Source organism: Phyllopteryx taeniolatus, chromosome 8, assembly GCF_024500385.1.
Source record: "Phyllopteryx taeniolatus isolate TA_2022b chromosome 8, UOR_Ptae_1.2, whole genome shotgun sequence".
NCBI classification, from domain to species: Eukaryota; Metazoa; Chordata; class Actinopteri; order Syngnathiformes; family Syngnathidae; genus Phyllopteryx; species Phyllopteryx taeniolatus.
In genome coordinates this window covers 5,677,800-5,690,283 of record NC_084509.1, presented here as the reverse complement: position 1 = coordinate 5,690,283, position 12,484 = coordinate 5,677,800, and the positions used below count along the sequence as shown (strand labels likewise).

The 12,484-nt window shown below is 40.5% G+C and overlaps 1 protein-coding gene across 12 annotated transcripts in view; it reads left to right on the top strand.

Annotated features, from left to right (window-relative positions):
* The window catches only part of kirrel3b (kirre like nephrin family adhesion molecule 3b), a 210,009-nt gene that overhangs the window by 113,704 nt on the left and 83,821 nt on the right, over positions 1 to 12,484 (top strand). The window contains exon 1 of one of the 12 annotated variants that reach the window (XM_061782390.1): positions 143 to 267. The exons of the other annotated variants lie outside the window; for them this stretch is intronic. The gene's annotated coding sequence lies outside the window, so the exon portion shown is untranslated. Of the gene's footprint in view, positions 1 to 142; positions 268 to 12,484 lie in introns of those variants that run through there. 12 annotated transcript variants of the gene reach the window in all.

The following is a 12,484-nucleotide window of genomic DNA, read 5'->3' as shown; positions in this document are numbered from 1 at the left end:
ACTTCCGCATAAGGCGCGCGTTGCGCCAATCACTAATTTCATTTGACTCCAATTCACCAATCAGACGACACAAGCCAGTCACACGACCGCACACGGAGCCTTCGCGAGCCAATCAAAATGACTCTTTTTTTTTGGGGGGGGGGGGAAACAGCCACGCAAGTGTGTTTACTTTAGACTCCAAAAAACAACAGCTTTGTCATGCAGCTCTTTGTGACTGGCCAAACTTGGATATTTTAGCCCACTTCTAACTTGAGTAAACACCTTGCGGTAAGTTGCAGATGTTTCTATTCTTGTTTTGGCAGTGGATATGGCAGCATTAGCCCTATCCTATGGTGTAGCACACACACTCACAATCACTAAGTCTGGTCAGCAAACAGCTTCTTCATGAAGTCAGTGTTGTTGGTTTTTGGGCAGTTAAAAACTAAAATGATGGCAGGGTTGTGTTGACTGCCATATATATTTTTTATTATTATTTTATTTGATGTTCAAGCTGATTAAAAAAAATAAATCTGAAGTTACTTACAAGTTACTCTTTACTCAAGTAAATATTTAGATGACTCACTTACATATTATTCTAAAGTAACAGTACTCTTACTTGAGTACAATATTTTCTACCCACCTCTGGTCAACAGATAGTTCTTATTCAATAGATGTTGTCCACTAAGCAAATTATTACTGAACGAAACTCTAATATGCACGCTAGTATACTGTAAATATAGACCTTATGCCAGTACTGGCTGGCTGTGTGACGTTTCTTTACACATGCTAAAAAGACCTCTGTTGATATGTTTTTACAACAAGGGCTGAAAAAGCAAATTACAACTAGAGTGGGAGTCCTGTTGCAAAAAAATACTAAAAAGGCCACCACTAGCGTCTTTATGGTAATTACATTTTCTACAGCAGCTATTTTGGCATCATAAAACTGTAAAAGATGCAAAAACAATGTAAGTTACTCATCATCTTCACTTTTATTACCAGTTCAGCCTTAACGGAGTTCGGCACTTGACTGATTAACATTATGCTGTTTCTTGTTTATATATAATTTTGCATTGCTAAACAAGCCTAATGGTTGCGCAGTAGCCTTTCTACTGTGTTCTATATTCTGTATAAGAGAAATACAATATGTGTTTGCACACACTGCCAAATATCTAGTTTGAAGAAAAAGATTGCAACTACCATTCATCCATCCATCCATTTTCAAAACCACTTATCCTGGTTAGGGTCGCGGGACGCTGGAGCCTATCCCAGCTGACTTCGGGCGAAAGGCGGACTACACCCTGAACTAGTCGCCAGTCAGTCACAGGGCACATATAGACACGCACAACCATTCGCACTCACATTCACACCGTCACTGAGTGGGAACTGAACCCACGCTGCCTGCACCAAAGTCAGGCGAGTGTTTGCAACTACCACTAATTCTTTAATTTGAGATTGTCAAATCCAAGTTTTTATATCCCCTGAAATATCATTAACACCTGCAGTTGGGAACCCCTGCTTTGGATGTGAACATTTTCACCATGCACACACAATTGTAGGCCTAAATCCACATTGATATTGCGAAAATATAATCTCAGCTCACTTGATAATAGATAAGACATATCATATTTGCTACGTTTACATGCATTAATGGTAAAGGCACTTTGTGTAATGGCCATGGCTGGGCCCTGTCACTTGTGATTTAACTTGGCACTTTGGCGGTGGTGAGGCGCTCCTCCAAATCAAGGCTAAGTGGTGGATTCATCAGTGGCCTGTCGAGATGAAACACTCACCCGGAGGGGACAGGGAGATGAGGCCCTGATTGGGACAAATATGTCTCCCTCTGGTGTCAGCTCTCATTCACCGGTCTGTGCGCCAGCTGAAAGAAAGATAAATGTTTTGATTAGAGGTCTCTTTCAATGTCACAGCAGCACACAATGAAGAATGAGATGAGGCTGTCTCTGAGGGAAGAAAATAGTTGAGGAGGATGAGAGGCAAATGAATGTCTTCACTGGAGGGAGGATGTCGAATGGGGATTTTACAGTGAGTCAGAGAAAGCTTTGCAAAAGCCTTGCTGTTAATGGTGCCACATTCCTTCTTGGAGCAGCATTTCAGTTTGGTGTTGTAACGTATACGGGTTAAATAAAAATGTAATTAATTTAGGAGAAAAGAATGAGCTGGAAGTGACGCCTGCGTTACTTCTGGTTTAGCGTCATTTTAAATTACAGTGTTATAAATCAAGATATTCTATCTAGAAAGGGGCACCACGTCAATTTTTATGTGAATAAAATTTAGGGAAAGTGACGAGAAACCTTTTTATCAGTCTCGTAATCTGAAGGTTGCTACACTTTCTGAAATTTTGATAAGAGTTCTAGACGGCCAGAGGTTTCTTTCCTCGAATCCAAACACACACAACAATTCAGGTAGTGAATTTTATGGAAAATTTAATGAGCTAACATGGGGAATCTACAGGGAAGCAATACAGAAAAACAAAAAACAAACAAAGTACAGACTAACATTGGCAAAGGAAACTGACTTGTGATGTGAAATTGGTAGAATGAGCGTGTAGTGACAATGCATGTAGCTGGGGATTCCTGTTCTCGTTCATTTAAAACCCAAATATGCACTAATCTGTACTTTTAGTAGACCGCAAGTTTGATTTAGGTGTGTTGACCAATTCAGGCAGGCAGGTCAACCTTCCAGGGGTTGGCAAGAGCGCTTACGGGGGATGGTTTGCAGGAAAAGGAAGCAAAGAGAAAAAGATGCACTTAAAGTGCAGGTTGGCCGGTGCGGTGGCAGTGGCAATGCTTGCCACACAGTCAGGGAAAGCTCGCACCGCAATACCTTCCAACGGAGCTTCGTCCGTAAACTGCCCCACACCCAAAAGGCTAGCTTTGGGGAGCTGGCAGGTGCTTCCTGCGGTCCACGCTTGGCAATGCGGCAGGGAAGTTCGGCATCTCCCAGGTTCCGTCACCTCGTGGTGAGAGGTTGGGGGGTCCCCGGGCTGGGCCAGGTCTTTGGCAGGTGGAACAACGAGATCGAGTGAGAGAGCGAGCGAGAGAGAGCAACAAATGAGCTTTGGCCTTTTTATCCGCTTCATACAGCGAGGCCGGCCCCTTTTGACCAAATGGAAGGCCTCTAGAATTGCATTTCATCTTAGTATAATTTGTGGTTTAAAACCAGTGAAATAAAATATAAATTTTGATTTAAGATAGCGAGACCATTGTTCCGCTTTGCATTGTCCCACGCCCATCCTCTTGAATCCCTATAACGAATGTTTCAATTGTATGTGTTTGTTGAGAACACTGTAATATTTGCAATGTGGCATTTGTGTGGTGTGGAGTGAAACGTTTCATCTGGTTCAGTTGACAACAGATTTGACATCAGACATTCAAGTTTGCAGAAATACAGTCACTAGTGGTGTTCATGTAAAGTTCTTAAAATATTAAATCCCAGTCAAGTCCGGTAAAGACTGTGGTTAATGAACCCACGTCTGCAGTGACGTTCTGTCGCCTGTGGGTGTCGCGAGCACCCCCGTCCATTGTCCCGGCTTGACTGACCACGGTGCAGCAGGGAGGAGACGCCTTTGTTGGTGAAGGTCTGTGGGCTGGCTGGTGGTGGAAGTTAATTAATTTAGCGTTCTGGTGCAAAACTAGGTATCTTTTGTCTCCGCTTTGATGCTCCGGGTGCTGGTAATTCACTTAGCATCGGCATGCCAAGCAGATGTCTGTGTCTTACTTTTGATTATCCTGGCTTGTGATTCACTTAGCGTCTGTATGCGAAGTTGAATCTTGCCACTACGTGGTCGTCTACCTCGGCGGGGAGAGAGCTGCGGTCGCCGGAGAGTGGCGGGCTGGGTGTCATTTTTTCATGGCGTGTCCGCTACAGTGTTTATTATGCGGAGATGAACATGTTTATTTTCATAGTCAGTCATTTGTGTGGCAGACAGTGACAGCTGTTAACATTGTAGCAGGACTTTTTCCAAGCCTTTTTATTTACCTGTGTGCTCTCTGTCACTGACACTCCTTATTGTATGATTTTATAGTTGTGTGTTTCATAATTAGGAATATATTTTATATTCCATATTTTATATATACCTATTCCATACCAGATAATTAGAAGACCTTTAATCACTCCAAGTGGCTAATTAAGATTCTACCTCAACTGTAGAATTGAGAGCATTAGCTGCTTATCCCATGAGAAATGGTGGGAGCATGACATATTTCTTTCAAGAATTTGATTCTAATGCACTCTCTAAATTATTTCACTCATTCCCTGGTAGCCATCTATTCACCCATACTGCTCATTAGGAAGAATACACGAAGCCTCTGTTACAGTTTCCAGTCAATAGAAGTGAGGTTAAAAAAGTAACATACTACAGTATAGTAAACAAGGATCCTGATATATAGGTCGGTCAGTGTACATATAAACATGATTACAGTGTCTGTGCACTATAAATATATAAAACATCAATATATTTTAATCATGTTCACAATGTAGTTTTAAAGTTAGTTAATTTACAAAAGTGAATACAGAATAATTGTTCTACATAAATTGTGGCCATATACAACTACGTATTTCTGGTTTACTTAAATCCACTGTGGAAAAGCATCAACAAACAACTAATATTATAGAGTACGAGTATAATTCGTGATATCGGTGCTGCCATGATGATCTTTAGTCTGTTTTACACAGCAATCCTGCATAATAGCCACCTGAGAGTTGTAACAGAAGATCTGGCAATATGCCACCCTTTGCAAAGAATTCAGAGAAGGCTGGATACTGCAGCATAATTAAACGTATCATCTGGTCAGCTAGGTCCATTTTTTTCTAGCAGACACTGTTCCACGGTCGCCATTGTTCTTGCTTTGTTCCTTGTTACGGAAAGGAAAGTAAAAACGGCTACCGGAAATGGCCAAAAAATGGAGAACTGTAGTACATTTTCAAAACTGCGCGCATGGGTTGCGCTCGAGGATAAAGGCAAACTGTGCGCGAGATAGCCGCAGTGACGTCAGCGCGGTCCCCGCCCGCGCAAATATAAAGAAGCCTTGACACAGAGTCGTGAGCAGCAAACTAGTTTTCCAGGTTTTCTGCATAATTTGTCTCGGTGATGTTGACTTTGTTGTCAGCTGGTTTATGGCCCGATTGTACAGGGCTCTGTCCCCACTCTGATAGGCGTCCTCTTTTGCCTGGCGAAGTTGGCGAAGTTTGGCAGTGAACCACGGGTTGTTGTATTGAAGCTACGCAACGTCTTTGTTGGTTACACACACATCTTCACAGAAACTGATATAGGATGTGACATATGATACTACATGTCCTGTTGGACGGAATGCATGTCATCATTCCTTAATGAACATGAGCAATCCCATTGGCCCTATTTTAAAAGCCCCTCAAGATCTTCACTCCCACAAACAAGTCCTCTTCGCAAATCATCAGGTGCCTTGGTGCTCGGTAAACACTTGAGCGTTTGCTCAGAGACAATAGCCCACATGGCATTGAGTGCTGCAAACAACTGCTGGCGCAAATACTTCAGCGGCAGAGGCAATTAAGTGGTGTAAGTTGTCATAGAAAGGATGTAAGGATAGAGCAGAGAAACAGATGCGACCTTTCATATTCAATCAAAAGCAATCTACCAAACCTCTTCTACTCACTTTGGCCCTCCCCCATTTGCATCCCTTTTATGTCATCACTTGCCATTATGCAAAGTGAATGCCTAAACATGGGTTCCCATTTTTAATAGTGAGTTGCTTCTTTTCCTCGCACTTTTTTAATCAATAGAGGCGGGTTACGTGGCTTCCATTTTTGCTAAATATAACGTATGCGCAGCTCACTTTGAACCGTAGTTACTGTGGCGACAAGAGTTGTGCCTTTAAAACACTAATTACAATCAGTGGTGAGACATTCTTGTGTTACACAAGAAAGATCACATAACCCCGGCGACGCAACTACTCTTGCTAGCTTAACAACCTTAAATACCTTAAATAACAATAAGTTTATTGTTATTATTATTGTATATTGTATATTGCATATGTTTCATGCTCTTATTTGAGGATTCCATTTCAATGGATGCCTTTATGACCTATGGACCAGTATCCACTGTAGCGGTCTGGAAAAATGCAGCCTGAAGAGATAATCCATTTGTGGCCCATGACATTCCAGTCTCTGATGTCCATGAAATCTCACTTCCTCTGGCCGTGTAGCTAATGATAAAGTGTGTGCCTTGGAGGCCCTCCTGCTGTTGCCATTTGTAATTTATAGAAGGCATCATCTGAGGTGATTAATCTTGATTGTGCCTTGGTAACTGTCATGCACCACCAATTCATAATATAAGAAATGGAATAAATACGTCTTGCAGCAGCACCTATGTTTGTCTTCTGTGCTTCATGAATTTGCATTGCCGCTGACACATTTTGCTCCTAGTGACAGGCGTCATATTCTAGATAGGCATATTGTATTATCACTCAGCATTCAATGTGTGTTTTACCAGAAGATGGGCAGAATGGAAGGATTTGAACACAGTGATGAGGAAGATAAAGTCACTACAATACATCTCTAATGTGAGGGATGGGGCCGCATGAATTATTCATAATTATTAGCCATTGTTGTTGCCAGCTACATTGAGGAGCTCACATTTTGATATTAATGAGTGTAACAAAATCCTAGTTTCACTGAAGGACTGGGTCTCGTTCCATATCACAGTTTCCGTGGAAAGCTTGGCGAAAAGCGGTTTGGAAAGTTTTCAAGTCCAGCCTTAGATAAAAATCAACTCAATTAAAAACAAATGTTTTTATTAAATACCATGAAGCATGTAAAATATTTTTTGGGGGGCAAATATCTGAAGCTTTGTCAGTGTTTCATCTCCCCTCTTGGTGGGTTGAGATTTGTCTTTGGTCCTGTGTATATTTTATTACTTTTCAGCAAATGTTGATAGCAATTTCTGTACTTTGTCTGTCTCAAGCATTTCCCAATGGAGTTTAAGACTTTCTTTGTGTACAGTACTAGCATGTCCCATGTTTTTGTTAAGGTCGGCTAAGGTATTTTCATTTGAGGCATGTCACTTTCATCAACAGAATTATTGACTGCTTTTACATCAGACTGAATATCAGATCAACACTATGCGTCTTAGTCGGTGTTTTTTTGTTTACTTTGTAGGTTTATATGTGCTCTCTGGATAGACTGTTCAGTGAAGGATCTAAATTTGAACCAATTTTGATCTGAACATTGTTGGTAATTTGGCAAATTTTATGAAGCTTTTCTTTAGATGCCAACATATAACTTTTAGGAACTTTACTATGTTTTAAGTAACATTTTACATACTAAGACACATCCATCCATCCATTGTCTTATCCTTATCCTGTGTCAGGGTAAAAGTGGAGCCTATCCCAGCTGACTTCAGGTGAAAGGCAGTCTACACCCCGGACTGCATGGTCACCACTCAATCATGGTAGATAGAGAAAGACACACGTTCACACTGATTCACACCATCACTGAGTGGGAACTGAACCCACATTGCCTCCATGGAAGTCAGGTGAATGAAGGTGAAATATAAAATCGTGTGTCAGCTAGCCAGTTGTGGCAAATACTAGCAACCGATGTTAACGGTTGACTTATATTTTTCTTGTTTCTCTCTTCTCATGTTATTCTGTTAACACCCTTTATTGAGCCTGGTCATTCTAATGGAATAAGTGGCACAAAAAGCCAAAGAAAAATAATTTAGTTAGTTGTTTGATGCTGCCTGATTGAACTCTGGTGAGTTACGCTGAAGTCTCAAGTGACATCACATATGATGACTTATTTATTCATTCATTTTCTGTACCGCCTATCCTCACTAGGGTCGCGGGCGTGCTGTAGCCTATCCCAGCTATCTTCGGGCGAGAGGCGAGGTAAAATAAGCCCATTTTCACTCTTTATACTTTTTCTTGCACAAGGTCAGACACAATCAAACAGAATTATATGATCCCTTATGTGATGAGGCCATGCTCCTGCATACTGTAATTTCATGAGATCATAAAATATACAGTAGTTGATAGATGTGCAACTTTGAGTGGTGACCATGTGGCCATTGTTCCTGCTGGTTTACAACCCATCCATGGTTATAATTCCAAATCTTTCAGGAAAAGTAGTGGCCAAGAGACTTTCACAAACGTGAATGGATGGATGAATATTGTAGCCGCATGATTGTGCTGTCGGTAATTGAGCAGCACAATCAGAATTATATGTGCAGAGTGAGTTGATGCATGCTGGATTTATGACTAATTACAGTCTGGACACCAAAACACAAGAACAGACATTCCTGCCTCAGTAGAGAAGGAGAAGAGGGTGCAAACTGGTGAGTTTAAGTGAGGAGAGATGTATTAATATTAAATAATAACCTTTGAAATAATGTGTATTTGTTTCCTGTGCAGTGTGGTTTAAACAAAAAGACCCACTAACATCCCTGCTGTGAAAGATTTTTTTATTTTTATGTTTGATCCACCTGTAATGCAGTTTATTTCAACAGTACCGCTATTTAATATACAAAGCCAAAAACAGTGTATTGTGCCAGTGCCATCATGTAACTAAGGATCACAAGTGTCCAACTTACCCACTTAGATGTATTTTAAAGCCATACCACCAAATAGCTGTTAGTAAGTAGCAAGACCAGAGGGATAGTAGTTTGTGATAATGATCTTGGCCTAAGCTTTAGTGCTGTGTGGCCACATGGTGCACAGGCAACATGCTGGTTATTTATCTGATGTGGCCAGGATATGTGACCATAAACGTAATTTCAAAGCCTGATTGATTGACTGAGCGATTAATTTGGGGGCAGTTAGCCCTTAGGAGAAAATAGTCCCAGAGTGTGCAGAAGTGCAGCAGCTGTCCAACAATAAACAAATTATCTGAAGTGAAACGAAAACAACAGACGATGTTAAGTGATAGCCTGTGTCACAAATATGGGTCTGTTCAAAGTCTGTAGCTCCTTTGAAAAAAACTCAACAGCCATTGTATCAAAGTCTACGTTCAGACTGCAGGGTATGATGCCCAGTTCAGATTTTAAATTAACTCAGATCTTTTTTTGTAGTCGTTCAGATTACAAAAACAAATGTGACTTCTAAAGTGGATGGAATGCATCCGTGAAGTGACATGCATGCGGACAAAACACGTCACGTGGCACAGTGTGTTTACGGATGTAAATATGGTAGGTCTCACCCCCAATACATTTGTGGCAATTTCAAGGATTTTGTGCAATCGGAGCTAACATTTTCTTACAACCCCAGTTCCAATGAAGTTGGGACATTGTGTTAAACATAAATAAAAACAGAATACAATGATTTGCAAATCATGTTCAACCTATATTTAATTGAATACACTACAAAGACAAGATATTTAATGTTCAAACTGATAAACTTGATTGTTTTTAGCAAATAATCATTAACTTAGAATTTTATGGCTGCGACATGTTCTGACTAAATTGAGACAAGAACATCATTATTTCAGTATTCATAATTTTTATAACATTTTTGGTTTGATTTGGTAGTGTACGCTGAGATTTTGCTAATGTAAAAGGGGTGCCTTCGCTCAACAAAGGTTGGAAAACACTGTTGTAATTATTACTCTAATAAAATAAAAGCTTAAGTTATTAAATAAGTCTAATACACATACACATTGACTGAAATGTTTCATAATTGGTGTCCAATAGTGTGGAGAAGTGTTTATTAATAGTTTATTATTAGATGAGCTCAGCTCATGCATGAAGTCGAAACTATAAACTTCTTGTTTATACAACCCCAATTCAAATGAAGTCGGGACGTTGTGTTAAACAGAATACAATGATTTGCAAATCATGTTCGACCTATACTTAATTGAATACACATTGAAGACAAGATATTTAATGTTCAAACTGATAAACTTGATTGTTTTTAGCAAATAATCATTAACTTAGAATTTTATAGCTGCGACATGTTCCAAAAAAGCTGGGACAGGGTAATGTTTACCCATGTGTTACATCACCTTTTCTTTTAACAACATACGTTTGGATGGCGACATATGTTTCTCCAAAACCTTGTATGTACCTTTCAGCATTAATGGTGCCTTCACAGATGTGTAAGTTACCCATGCCATTGGCACTAACACAGCCCCATACCATCACAGATGTTGGCTTTTGAACGTTGCGTCCATAACAGTCCTAATGGTTCTTTTCCTCTTTGCCCCGGAGGACAAAACGTCCACAATTTCCAAAACCAATTTGAAATGTGGACTCGTCGGACCACAGAACACTTTTCCACTTTGCATCAGTCCATCTTAGATGAGCTCGGGCCCAGAGAAGTCGGCGGCGCTTCTGGGTGTTGTTAATAAAGGGCTTTTGCTTTGCGTATTGGTTTCAAGTTGCACTTACGGATGTAGCGCTGAACTGTATTTACTGACATTGGTTTTCTGAAGTGTTCCTGAGCCCATGTGGTGATATCCTTTACACATTGATGTCGTTTTTTGATGCAGTGCCGCCTGAGGGATCGAAGGTCACGGGCATTCAATATTGGTTTTCAGCCTTGCCGCTTACATGCAGTGATTTCTCCAGATTCTCTGAACCTTTTGATGATATGATGGACCGTAGATGATGAAAACCCTAAATTCCTTGCAATTGTACATTGAGGAACATTGTCCTTAAACTGTCCTTAAACGTTTCTCACACACTTGTTCACAAAGAGGTGAACCTCTCCCCATCTTTGCTTGTGAATGACAATTCCGGTACGCTCCTTTTATACCCAATCATGGCACCCACCTGTTCCCAATTAACCTGTTTACCTGTGGGTTTCATCCTGTTTTTTATTCATGTTTAACACAACATCCCAACTTCATTGGAATTGGGGTTGTGTATTTATCAATTCTAAAGCGTCTTCCTTTTGGCACTGTTTTCTGTTCCTTTGTCCGCCATTGCTTTTCGTGCCTGTCTTTTTTGTCGCCTTTTGATGACGTATAGGTTGGATGAATGCAACCTTAGTGTCCATACTGCATTTGCATCAGATACATATCCGATTTATATCCACATACAAAAGAGGTCTGGGTCGGATTTGAAAAAAAAAACTGCAATTTTACTTTTCACATTGACATGAAAGATATGATATATTTGACATATGGGCAAAAAAAAGAAAGCAATAAATTACAGTAACCTGCAGTGTGAACCTAGCCAAAGTTGTTTGCCCTTGATTTAACATTTAATAAACCCAATTTGGGTCATCTGATTGGATGGCAGTGTATATGTGCGTACAGGGCCTGATTAAATAAATTATAGTAATAAAGGGCCTGATTAAATAAATAATAGTAATAATAAAAAAAATCCCTACCTGGACTAAATCAATCAAATATGCCAGAATATTCCTTTGGATGATTATTTTATTCATTTTTATTTAACCTTTATTTGTCCAGGTAAGGCAATTGAGACCAGATACTCATTTGTAAGGCCCAACTGGCTGCAGACAGAGTAAAAAAAAAAAGCAAAATTACAGCTACTTGATTACTGTTCTCTAGATATTTAATTTAGCATTTAATTGATGCAATGAATTGCTTGTCATTTCTTACTGTATCAGAAGGATAACTTGTCACTTGTCACTGTTACATAAGGGTTAATCAAAAAGCAAAAACTAATGCAATGGCTAAAGCTGCTCATATCTACTGTGAGTGGCTGGCGACCAGTTCAGGGTGTACCCAGAGTCAGCTGGGGTATGCTCCAGCACGCCCCTGACCCTAGGATTACCGGTATGGAAAATGGATGGATGGAGGCTTAGATCTATTGAAAAACTGCCTGCGACCTTATTCAAACCTAAAAGGAAATTGGTGAATCATTTTTGCCAGTAATAAACCATCCATCCATCCATCCATTTTCTGAGCCGCTTCTCCTCACTAGGGTCGCGGGTGTGCTGGAGCCTATCCCAGCTATCATCGGGCAGGAGGCAGGGTATACCCTGAACTGGTTGCCAGCCAATTGCAGGGCACATAGGAACAAACAACCATTGCCTACGGGCAATTTAGAGTCTCCAATTCATGCATGTTTTTGGGATGCGGGAGGAAACCGGAGTGCCCGAAGAAAACCCACGCAGGCACGGGGAGAACATGCAAACTCCACACAGGCGGGGCCGGGGATTGAACCCGGGTCCTCAGAACTGTGAGGCTGACGCTCTAACCAGTCGCCCACCGTGCCGCCAGTAATAAACCAAATATATTGAATTATTTCAAAATGAAGCAAGGCAAATGAGTGCCGTAATTACATCTCCAAAGCAATATTATGTATTTTAAGACTTGGCTTGGTGGTGAAGTGCTGTTTGTTGTTGTTGTTGTTGTCGTTTTGCTGTTTGCTGTTGGACAGGCAGCGCTAGCACAAATAGTTTTGTGGCTTTTTGAATAACTGTAATTATAGACAAACTTGGAGAAAATCATAATCTGTCCTGATAATAACCTTAGCTGTTTATTTTCATTAACATTTCTGTATTAAATCTTTGATATAAGGGCTGTGTCAATCTCCTGCTGTCTGATT